This window comes from Engystomops pustulosus, chromosome 6, assembly GCF_040894005.1.
Source record: "Engystomops pustulosus chromosome 6, aEngPut4.maternal, whole genome shotgun sequence".
NCBI lineage: Eukaryota > Metazoa > Chordata > Amphibia > Anura > Leptodactylidae > Engystomops > Engystomops pustulosus.
In genome coordinates this window covers 53,197,134-53,210,100 of record NC_092416.1, presented here as the reverse complement: position 1 = coordinate 53,210,100, position 12,967 = coordinate 53,197,134, and positions in this window count along the sequence as shown.

The window sequence follows — 12,967 nt, the reverse complement described above, 5'->3', positions numbered from 1 at the left end:
TAGGAATTAGAGAAAATAATTTTTCGGTGCATTCTTTCAGGATTGGAGCAGCAACTGAGGCAGCTTGTTTGAGTTTGGACGAGGGTATTATAAAAAATATTGGAAAATGGTCTTCTAACAGATTTATGACAGTGAATTATTGATTTCATTATTTATTAAATTATTTAATGGCAGCACAGTCCTCCCCCTTCTCAAAGTAAATTAGTAGCTAGTTGTTATAGAGTAGTTTTAGTGTTATTTTGGTGTTGAATAAAGTTAGCTGTTAGAGGAATGGTTCAGTCTGGCTCACCTATTTTAGCGATAACTTGGTACCTTCATTTTAGAAGTTTCTTAGTTTCTGGGCAGAAGAATGTAGGCATATTTGTGATTGGGGGAAGTCTCTAAGGCAAATAGGATTTAACCCCTTAACGCTCTACGGCGCAGAGGTATAAGGGATGTATGAAGAGGGCTCACGGGCTGAGTCCTCTTCATACAAAGGTGGGGGTTTTTGCATATTGCATAAAACCCCCACCGCTAATAACCGCGGTCTTATGTCTTCTCTAATTCCGTGCTGGGCGCCGCCATGTTTTTCTCCCAGGCGGCGCTTCGTATGACATCAGCAGCGGCACGTCATACTTGGCGCCGTCCGGGGGAGAACAATGGCAGCGCCCAACATGAAGTTAGAGAAGAAAGAAGACGGGCGCGGAAGCCAGAAGAGGACCCGTGCGGACATCGGGGGAGCAGCGCTGCACGTCAGGGCCACCGGAGGGTGAGTATATAAGTTTATTATCTTTTTTTAATGCTGTGCAAGCTGCATACTACTGGGGGCAGGCTGGGCTATGCTGTATACTACTGGGGGCAGTGCCGTATACTACTGGGGGCAGGGCTGTATACTACTGGGGGCAGGCTGGCTACATACTGGGGGGGGTCTGTGACCAATGCATTTCCCACCCTCGGCTTATACTTGAGTCAATAGGTTTTCCCAGTTTTTGATGGTAAAATTAGGGGTCTCGGCTTATACACGGGTCAGCTTATACTTGACTATATACGGTATATGTAAATAGACTTGATGTATGTGTATATGTAAATACAGTTATATATCACCTAATTTGGATGTTAACTGTATTTACAGTGTCTAATGAAGGTCATTTGTCTGACCCAAACGTCACGTTTGAAAGTTTGTATAGTAAAAAACTAAATTTGCAACACAAACAGTATAACTAGAGTTTAAAAATTTCCTATACTTGGGATTGGGACCCTCTCCAGAGCACCTGTACATTCTACTTGGTGTGTAGCAGAAGTTCTTCTTTTAATTGATGATACCCGTATTTCCGCTTGCACCTACAATATCATGCCACTAGGAACTTTCTCCAACAACTACGAAGAAACAGCTGATATTCTATAACAACCTACGATTTCAACAGAATTTCTCCATATTCCCACAAATGAATTTAAGACGAGGGATCTGAAACGAACATCGAAACAGGTACTGTATTCACAATTACACTGTGCTACTTTATCAGAATACCTCAAGGTGCAAAAAATACTGAGGGGACTAAGAGTCCCCCTGAGACCAATTTTTTTCAAGGACAACAAAGATTTCTGTTACAAATATGAGCAGATCTTGAATAAATGTTCATTGGATTTGATGACCCTAACTGTGGAATTTTACAAAATTACAACCCTTTAAGAAAAAGTCACAAGCATAGAATTCCAACTACAAACAACAATCTCCACAGAAGAATTTACCTTAGTACAAACAAAACTGAAATCCTCTCTTGATATGTTCAAAAAAAGAACAAGATACGAAGAAACGCCAAAAATTCTTTAGAGACGCCGAAGATTACTTGAACGATAGTGTCTACAAATGGCAGGACAACTTTCAACTGTACAATTCACGTCGAAGATTCAGATTACCTGCCACCTCTTCAGCCTCAAGTATGGAAGGGGATTACCAGGAACAACCCACCTCTCATTTTTTAGGTACAAACCAGGGATGCCCACCAAGAGGAAGACAAGGAGGGGCAAGAGGAACTACCCAAGACCAACCACCGACCAATGGCAACTTGATCCCAGGTAGGGACCCATCATCTATTTCTCACCAAATCCCAGATAGAGACTCGTCCCTTGTAGTTAACATTTCCTCTGTATCTCAAAGTCCTGCAGAACTTCTCCTCCTACAGATGGGTCTATTTGTCCATCCTACAAATATGACACATTTTCTCTTGATATGGATCTACAAAGATTCTATATGGATCTACAAAGATTCTATAGGAATCTAAGACTTAAAGCTCATTTCTCAGACTACAACCCTACTCACCTAATCAAACATATCCCATCAACCTACAGAATTTAGGCCTCAGAAATAAAAGCACATACATGCCTCCAAGGGTCGAAACTTTTATCTCACTCGTCCAAAGAGAAGTTACCCAATTTAGACATACCAATTTAGACAAGTTAGACATACCAATCAAATGCATACACTACACAACCTCTCCAGCACTGATAAAATAGCCCTATTCGACCTCATGAACAGAAAGGAAATTATCAAACCCACTGACAAAGGGGGCGCTATAGTTGTCCAGGATAGAAGTAACTACATTAAAGAAATGTTTTCCCAACTCAGTGACACGACTGTCTACAGTAGACTAGAAAGAAACCCCACCTAAAGGATTGCTAACACCATTCAGAAGGTATTGGATAAATCCAAAACTCTGGGCATCGTTGATGGGAATGTGCGTACCTTCTTAACTAAAACCATTCCCATAATTCCCGTTATCTACACATTACCTAAAATCCATAAAAACCTGACCAATCCCCCCGTTCGCCCTATTGTGGCTTCTTCAGACTCAATTCTTTCACCACTCTCCATCCTGTTAGAAAAGATTCTCACTCCGTTAGTTAAGACCACAAAATAATTTCTCTTAGACACATCTGAATTCCTGAAATTAATCCAAGATACCCACAGAGTACATCCAGACACCATTCCCGTTACCTTTGATGTCAACAGCTTATATACATCCATCAGACACGACTTAGGCATGGCAGCTGTTCACAAACTACTAACACTACACAAATACCCTCAACCTGAAATAGATTTTATCATAGACCTACTATGACTTGTACTTACGGAGAATTTCTTTATGTTTCAGGACAATTTCTATGTACAAAGGCAGGGGACTGCCATTGGCTCGAACATAGCATCCCCCCATATGTGAATACGTACATGTCTGATTTTGAAGAGTCTTCTATTCATTCAACATTCAAATTTGGAAAAGGTACATCGATGATGTATTCTGTATATTGGGGGGGGGGGGGGGGGCAGAAAGCTCTTTTTTAAATTTCCTACAATCTCCTAATTCTATCCGACCAGAACTCCAATTCACTATGACCTCAAGAAAATAAAATTTTTAGATACTGTAATCAACAAAAATGCCACTCTGTGGTCTGATCTATACACAAAATCTACAGACTAACTATTTATTACACTTTTCCAGCTACCATCCCGTATCAACGAAACTTTCATTACCTCTTTCAGTCGAGCGTATTGTTAGCAAAGCAGAACTCATCAATACCAGGTTAGAAATGGAAACTAAGTTCATCAATACTAGATTGGTACAAATCACGTCAATCACAGAACAAACAACCACACATTCCGTTCGTACATTCTTACCACCCGTTTGCATACAAAATTCAATCCATCAGGAAACATTGGCCCATCCTACACAAAGGACATCCATCTGTAGTTGAATTCCAGCAACCATTCCTTCCATGCTTCAAAAGACCCCCGAACCTAAAAGAAACAAGTGAGAGCAGACTTGGGTATCACCTCTAAATTATCGAGACAGTCCTTTCTACGAACCCCTAAAAAGGCTACTTTCCCGTGCTTACACTGTGCCCAAGTGACTCATTCACTCACCCATTGTCAGGGAAACGCTATCCGATACCTGCTATACAGAATATTGCGTCTACTTGATAAAATGCCCATGCGGCCTTGGCTATGTAGGTGAGACCACACAACAAATTTGGGATCGAATATCCAAACATAAATCTACTATCCGCCTTAGTAACGCATTGTCTTTCCAAATAAGACAAGGACGGCTTCTATAATCAACACAGCCCGTATTCCATTCTGCGCATGCTCCAATATGTGTTCCATTGGTGGAACACAAACATGAAGTCTCCAACCGGAAGTCACTGTCCGATACCGGAAGTTGGCTCCCTCCATTACGGCGATGGCCTTTTTAAACTCGCCAGATACACAGGGACAGCAGCTCTACTCCTTAGAGCGACTGAGACCGCTATTCACGCACCATTGCGCCACTCTTTACTACAAGCAAAACGCATCTTGATTTTCCCCACACAAACTGGTAAGCTGCCTCCTGACCTTTTTTCCTTTTCAGGTTATGCTAAATGGCCAGACCTAGCTGTTTATGTCTGCAGACTGCTATATCGACACAGCTGATATTCAGCACCAGATATACCGTTATGTGGAAAATGTGACTGAGATACCATGAATGTGATACAGTGTTGGAACTAAATCCACTTCATTTTCCAGAAGTTTATGAATTGTATATGCAACATTGATATAATCCGTATACCTTTGTTACGCCATACTGTTATTATAATGAACCACCTTCACCATGACCTTATTCTTTAACCCCCTCTACTCGAGATGATCTTTTTATATTAGCTTTGCAATACTGCATTGAGCTACTGTTTTTTGTATATATGTAAATAGACTTTTGATGTATGTGTATATATATACATATATATATCACCTAATTTGGATGTTAACTGTATTTACAGAGTCTGATGAAGGTCAATTGTCTAACTGAAGCATCATGTTTGAAAGTTTGTATAATAAAAATCAAAATTTGCAGCACAAACAGTGTGACTGGAGTTTACAAATTTCCTATACTTTAAGGGATTAGGTCCCTCTCCAGAGCACCTGTACATTCTACTCAACTTGGTGTGCAGCAGAAATCCTTCTTTCACAGTCACTGTAGCTCTGTCCGTTTAAATCCACTGGACTATGGAAAAACACCAGCCAGCCAATTGTCTCCTGGTGAAAAATTCTGAATTGACAGGTTTTGTACCTGTGATCGATAGAATTTATTCATCTCTTTCGGACAGGATATCAGCATATCAAGTGATAGTTAAAAGATTTGGTATAGTAAGTGAGCTTCTAATAGTTTCACAACTACAAATATCTTGTGCTGCACATCACTTGGGAATGAATTACAGAAATTTTGTAAAGCACACAAAATTGGATGAAAACCTCCCAATAGAACAGTGTATGTACGAGCTGCTACAAAAGGATCCTTTCAAAAGTACATTCCCAAATGTGGAAATTCTTTTGAGAATGTACACTCACCGGCCACTTTATTAGGTACACCTGTCCAACTGCTCGTTAACTCTTAATTTCTAATCAGCCAATCACATGGCGGCAACTCAGTGCATTTAGGCATGTAGACATGGTCAAGTCAATCTCCTGCAGTTCAAACCGAGCATCAGTAGAGGCAGGGGCGTCGCTAGGTCAAAAGATCCGGGGCTCGTGCCCCGGATCTTTTGACCGGAGCCCCGGATCTCCCCAGATCAGCTGGTCCCCGGTCCCGCTGTCTGGGGAGATTTTTTTCACTCTCATCTCTATCTGTGTCATCAGGACACAGATAGAGATGGATAGTGTAATGGTGCACGCAGGCTCGGACTGGCTTGCCGGGGTACCGGGAAATCCCTGGTGGGTCCTGGCACCTGTCACTGTGCTCCCGTTCTACCCCTGCTGTGGACTGTTTGGTGCTGTGCATCTTTATCCTGAGGATGTCACAGACTCCTGCACTGGCACTTGTATACTGCAGCTGCCGCCCGCCTGCTCCTCCCCCTCCCAGGCTCCCGCAGACCAGGAAGTGATAGAGATGCCGGGACGGAGCTTGTGGAGGAGGAGGTGAGCAGTGAATATGTAATGACCTGGTAATGACTGTGCTTGCAGCAGCTGCTGCTGCTTTGATTCTCCTCCTCTTCTGCTGCTGCCCTGTATACAGTGTGATGTACTGTATGTATTCATGTCTGCTCTGTGTATACTATAGGTGTATTGAGTGCTGTATTATGTATACTATGCGTGTTAATGTATATATAGGGTATGCATATTGTGTTTCCAGCATGTATTAAAGTGTATATAGTGTGTATATAGTGTGTCCGTGTGTATATAGTGTGTCCATGTGTGTATATAGTATGTCTATGTGTGTGTCCATGTGTGTATTTAGTATGTCCATGTGTGTGTCTATGTGTGTATATAGTGTGTTCAGCGTGTGTAGGGTATGCATATTGTGTTTCCAGCATGTATTAAAGTGTATATAGTGTGTCCAGTGTGTGTCCATGTGTGTATATAGTGTGTCCATGTGTGTATATAGTATGTCTATCAGTGTGTCCATGTGTGTATATAGTATGTCCATGTGTGTGTCCATGTGTGTATATAGTGTGTTCAGCGTGTGTCCATGTGTGTATATAGTGTGTCCATGTGTATATAGTGTGTCCAGTGTGTGTCCAGTATGTCCATGTATGTGTGTATATAGTATGTCCATGTATGTGTGTATATAGTATGTCCATGTATGTGTGTATATAGTGTGTCCAGCGTGTGTCCATGTGTATATAGTGTGTCCATGTGTATATATTGTGTCCAGCATGTGTCCATGTGTATATAGTGTCTTCATGTGTGTATATAGTATGTTCATGTGTGTTCATGTGTGTATATAGTGTGTCCATGTGTATATATTGTGTCCAGCATGTGTCCATGTGTATATAGTGTGTCCAATGTGTGTCCATGTGTGTATATAGTGTGTCCATGTGTATATAGTGTGTCCAATGTGTGTTCATGTGTGTATATAGTATGTCTATGTGTGTTCATGTGTGTATATAGTGTGTCCTGTAAACATTTATAGTAAATAGACTATGATATGTATATACATATGCTATATGTAGTTAGAGTGTTAGTGGCGTAACAATCAGGCCTCATGATAGAAGGGGCCTGCTACCTGCGGGTCCATTACGGGAAGATAACACAAATACAATTGATTATTAGAGTTCACGGGCAGATGCATGTCTGTGCGCTCTGGCCATGCACACTGTGTGACATTATACAGTATGCACTGGGAAAGCGCACACACATGTCTATACCCCTGCTACAGCATGGGACGCCACAAGGAGACTGTCAATGGACATTTTATTAGTGAGGGGAGGCCGCTGCTGGACATGTTATTAGTGAGGGGAGGCCGCTGCTGGAACATGTTATTAGTGAGGGGAGGCCGCTGCTGGGACATATTATTATTGAGGAGAGGCCGCTAGCTGGGACATGTTATTAGTGAGGGGAGGCCGCTTCTGGGACATGTTATTAGTGAGGGGAGGCCGCTGCTGGGACATGTTATTAGTGAGGGGAGGCCGCTGCTGGGACATGTTATTAGTGAGGGGATGCCGCTGCTGGGACATGTTATTAGTGAGGGGAGGCCGCTGCTGGGACATGTTATTAGTGAGGGGAGGCCGCTGCTGGGACATGTTATTAGTGAGGGGAGGCCGCTGCTGGGACATGTTATTAGTGAGGGGAGGCCACTGCTGGGACATGTTATTAGTGAGGGGGTGGCAGCGCAATTTTAGATATATGGGAGCCCCAATCCAAAGGTCACATTAGGGCTCACTGATGTCTTGTTATGCACTGTATAGTGTATAATTAACCCCTTCCCACTCAGGCCCTTTTTAGTTTTTGTGTTTTAATTTCTTTACTCCCCACCTTCAAAAACCAAAACCTTTTTTATTTTTCCATGTACAGAGCTGTGTGAGGGCTTGTTTTCTGTGTAACAAATTGCACGTCATAGTGACGGTATTTAATATGAAAAAAATTTGTAGTAAGTTAGATGGTATTTAATGAAAAAATGCATTTGTACCATTTTCTTGTGGGCTTGGATTTTACTGATTTCACTGAGCGCCCCAAATGATATGTCTACTTTATACTTTTTGAAAAAATTGTCGCATGCATGAGGCCTTGGTCTGCGTTCACATCATGGGGGAGATGTATCAAAAGTGTCTGAGAGCAGAAAATAGCTCTTTACAAAAGGAATCACAATATATGATTGGTTGACATACTAGTCGTTAAGGGAATTTTCGCAGCCTTATATTGTACATGCAATATTTCCTCTTAGCAGTAGGTGGGCCCCCAGAATCAACTTTACTGGTGGGCCCTAGGCCCCCAGTCCGACCCTGGGTGCACGGAGCCGTCAGGTCCCTGCAGCACTACACAGAGCAGGAGACGCGATAATTGTGACTACATCGCGTCTCCTGCTTCATGCAGCTCAATACAGCAGCCGGGAGCAGGAGACGCGATGTGATGACGTCACCGGCGATCGTCCTGCACAGAAGACAGGATAAGCAGGGAAGACAGAGGTGAGTATTAGGGATTTTTTTTGTTAATTAGTAAACCGTGTGGGCATTTCTTTATAAAGGGTATAACTGTGAACAGGGGGCATTATGTGGACTGAGGATATTACTTTATATGGTGACATTACTGTGAATAGGGGGCATTATTTGGACTGGGGGTATTACTTTATAAGCGGGCATTATTATGGACTGGGGACATTATGATGGACTGGGGGAATTACTATGGACTAGGAACATTACTTTATAAAGGGAGCATTTCTATATAAAGGGGGAATTACTGTGGACTGGGGGCTTTACTTTATTAGGGGGACATTTCTTTGTAGAGGGCATAATTGGACTGGGGAGGGCATTAATGTAGAGCGTGGGTAATACAGGGAATTACTGTGGGCATTATATGTTGACTGTGGGCAATAATCCGGGCATTACTGGGGAGTTTGGGGGCATCACTAAGGAATGTGGACTTATTTAGAGGGAAGGCACTTTTATGTAGGGGTTCCTTTCAGTGGGCAATGTTAGGACAGGAGCCACAGTCGGAGAAGAGGAATTATTAGGAAGGAGAATTGGGCAGGGGGACACAATTATGGGGCGTAAAGTATAGGGTCTTTGAGGGGGCATTCTTTAGTGTTAGGAGTCACAGTAAGAGGGAATTAGTTGGGTATACAGAGATTTAGTGAGTGGCATTATAGCACATAGTCAGGCCACGTTTATGTAACATTTATAGGGTGGGTGGCTCAACGGGTGTCATTATTAAGTACAAGTGATATGTATGGGAACATATACCAGGATATTAGACGGTTCATTATAAAATGTGGCTAATGTACAGTGTCTAAACGTGAATGTGGAGTTTAATGCTTGTTGGTCATTACTAAGTTTGGGAGCCAATATCAGGACAGTATACTGCCACAATGTCCCGCATTATAAATTGTGGGGGCCATACAGCTCAAGAATCGTAAAGAGGGCTTTTTATGGTGTAGGGCAGTGATGGCGAACCTTTTAGAGACCGAGTGCCCAAACTACAACAAAGACCCACTTATTTTTCGCAAAGTGCCAACACAAAAATTTAATTTGTGATTTATACTCGCTTCTCTGTCACAGTTTTCATTGATATCAGCCCCTGAGGACGCCAATATGGCAGAAAATAGTCCCAGGTAGAGCTGTCACATTAAAATACCTCTGTGCACAGCAAGTCCTGGGCTGTCTGGGACTGCAGGAAGATACCTGAAGTCATCTCTGGTGATGGCCTGAGTGCCCACAGAAAGGGCTCTGAGTGCCACCCCTGGCACCAGTGCCATAGGTTAGCCATCACTGGTGTAGGGCCTGGAATGGGGGTAATTTTACAGCGTGTCATACTAGGAAGCATTATTTGTATACTGGTGCTTATAAATACTGTTACAGAGTTTTAGGGGCAGCAGCAGGATGACACTGTGGGGGACCGACATGTAGGGACAAGAGGAAACTGAATAACATAAGATGGATATGCCAGGCCTGATGGAGAAGATAAAGAACAGGTACAATGTGAGGACATGTCACCCGCATTCAGTGAATGGAATAGGTAGGGATTTCGCCTGTGTTTCCTGTAACTGTATAGGTACAGTTATTGTTGGTGCAGGAACATGTAAGGGGGTTATGTACGGCAGTGGACACTTCAGTAAATTTTTACATATGCATTGGGGCCCGTGCCCGGATCTTTTGCTACCCTAGCAACGCCCCTGAGTAGAGGGAAGAAAGGTGATTTGAGTGCCTTTGAACCTGGCATGGTTGTTGGTGCCAGAAGGGCTGGTCTGAGTATTTCAGAAACTGCTGATCTACTGGGATTTTCACGCACAACCATCTCTAGGGTTTACAGAGAATGGTCCGAAAAAAAAAAAAAAAAACATCCAGTGAGCGGCAGTTCTGTGGGCGGAAATGCCTTGTTGATGCCAGAGGTCAGAGGAGAATGGGAAGACTGGTTCGAGCTGATAGAAAGGCAACAGTGACTCAAATCGCCACCCGTTACAACCAAGGTAGGCAGAAGAGCATCTCTGAATGCACAGTACGTCGAACTTTGAGGCAGATGGGCTACAGCAGCAGAAGACCACACCGGGTGCCACTCCTTTCAGCTAAGAACAGGAAACTGAGGCTACAATTAGCACAAGCTCATCGAAATTGGACAGTAGAAGATTGGAAAAACGTTGCCTGGTCTGAAGTCTCGATTTCTGCTGCAACATCCGGATGGTAGGGTCAGAATTTGGCGTCAACAACATGAAAGCATGGATCCATCCTGCCTTGTATCAACGGTTCAGGCTGGTGGTGGTGGTGTCATGGTGTGGGGAATATTTTCTTGGCACTCTTTGGGCCCCTTGGTACCAATTGAGCATCGTTGCAACCCCACAGCCTACCTGAGTATTGTTGCTGACCATGTCCATCCCTTTATGACCACAATGTACCCAACATCTGATGGCTACTTTCAGCCGGATAATGCGCCATGTCATAAAGCTGGAATCATCTCAGACTGGTTTCTTGAACATGACAATGAGTTCACTGTACTCAAATGGCCTCCACAGTCACCAGATCTCAATCCAATAGAGCATCTTTGGGATGTGGTGGAACGGGAGATTCACATCATGGATGTGCAGACGACAAATCTGCGCTGCGGCAACTGTGTGATGCCATCATGTCAATATGGACCAAAATCTCTGAGGAGCTTCCAGCACCTTGTTGAATCTATGCCATGAAGAATTGAGGCAGTTCTGAAGGCAAAAGGGGGTCCAACCCATTACTAGCATGGTGTACCTAATAAAGTGGCCGGTGAGTGTATATGGTCCTGATAGTAACTAATTGCAGTGGGGAGAGATCCTTTTCAAAAATGAAACTCATAAAAAAATGACTTTACAGCACAATGGGCCAGGAATGTTTATCCAACCTTTGTTTGCTGAGTATCGAACATGACATTCTTCGAGAATTGGACTTTACAGATATCATTGAAACATTTGCTGTCACAAAAGCAAGAAAAGTCCACCTCTAAGTTTGAGATACCGTTTTAAATGGTCAAAAAGGTTAGTAACTGTAATTATTTTCAGTTGTACAGTATGTCATGGCAAATTATGTGAGGTTTACCCTTTTATTTTATGTTACTTTTTTATAGTTTGGTTCAATAACATTATTGACTAATTGGTTTCTTTTGGAGTTATAAGAAAATTATTCTGTTCCTGACTAAATACATTTCTGTTTCAACTGGAAAAATTACACACTTGGTACTATGAGAAGAATCGTTTTTTTAAAAGTAAGTACAGCTGCAACATTGTTATCTTGTTCAAATTGGATTTTAATGGTTATTTAAAGTTATATTTTTCAAAATTTAACGCAGGCCTGAAAATCACAAATGTTATAAGGCGCACCATAAATAAATGCCTGCTAAAATGTCTAGGTTCATATATAAGGTGCACCTGATTATAAGGATGCATGACTAGCAGGTGGCAGACCTGTGCACAGTTCAAGGAAGCTGTTGTCTGTAAGTACGATTCATATATAAGGTGCACTGGACTATAAGAAAGTCCAGAAAATACGGCAACTATGCTGAGAATCATTTAGCTATATGTAAGTACAAATGCAAGCTACTATGTTTTATTTCTATTTATATCAATAATAATTCTTTTGTTTTTCTTTCTCTACTAATTTGTCTTATCTTTTTCAGTGAACATGTTTGAATTCACCCTAAAAGGCAATTGCATGGATATTGGATAGCATATAAAAAATCCTTCCATAAATCATCAATTTCTTTGTCTGTTGGGGGTAAGAAGAACATCAAAGATACATCTAAACATAATGCTGTGTATTATGTAAGAGAAGGTAGGGTTGCTCTCCTGACAGGTCAGTTTAATAGGAAATCCATATCACATGAAAGCATTGCTTCTAAACTAAACATGCTTTCATGTGCCTTCTGATATGGGATGAGGTTTTTTTTATTCTAATAGCTTAGTCTTTAAAGGACATCTACCACCAGGATGAAGGATTGTAAACCAAGTACACTGACATACTGGTGTGTTCCCCCTCTGGCAGGATCTGCTCTTCTTTAAGCTTCATATGCCCTTATTTTCAAGAAAAAAAGGCTTTAAAATTATACTAGGCTCCATTAACACCTATGGGACCCGGGGGCCCCTTGGTCTCATTTGCATAATTTTAAGCCTTTTTTTGTAAAAGCATAAGAAGCTAAGAGAAGAGCAGTTCCTGCCAGAGGGAGCGCACACCAGTATGTCAGTGTACATGGTGTGCAATCCTTCATCCTGGTGGTAGATGTACTTTAAGAAAACCATCTTTTAAAATTATGAACCTCAGGAGCTACTGGCTACATCACAGAAGCCCCTTGTGGGCTAATCATTTGCACCTCAATTCGGGCAGAAGATTGGCAGAAACGAGGTGTGAATAATTATTAGACAACAGAGTCAGCATAGACTCTTATTATATACCCAGGCACCCCTAAAGGTCATTTGCATAATATTAAAAGACATTGCTATTAGAAGCAAAAAGAAAAATGGATTCTGTTTCAGGAGGCACAGCTTTGTCAACTGCTCCTTTTTTTCTTCTT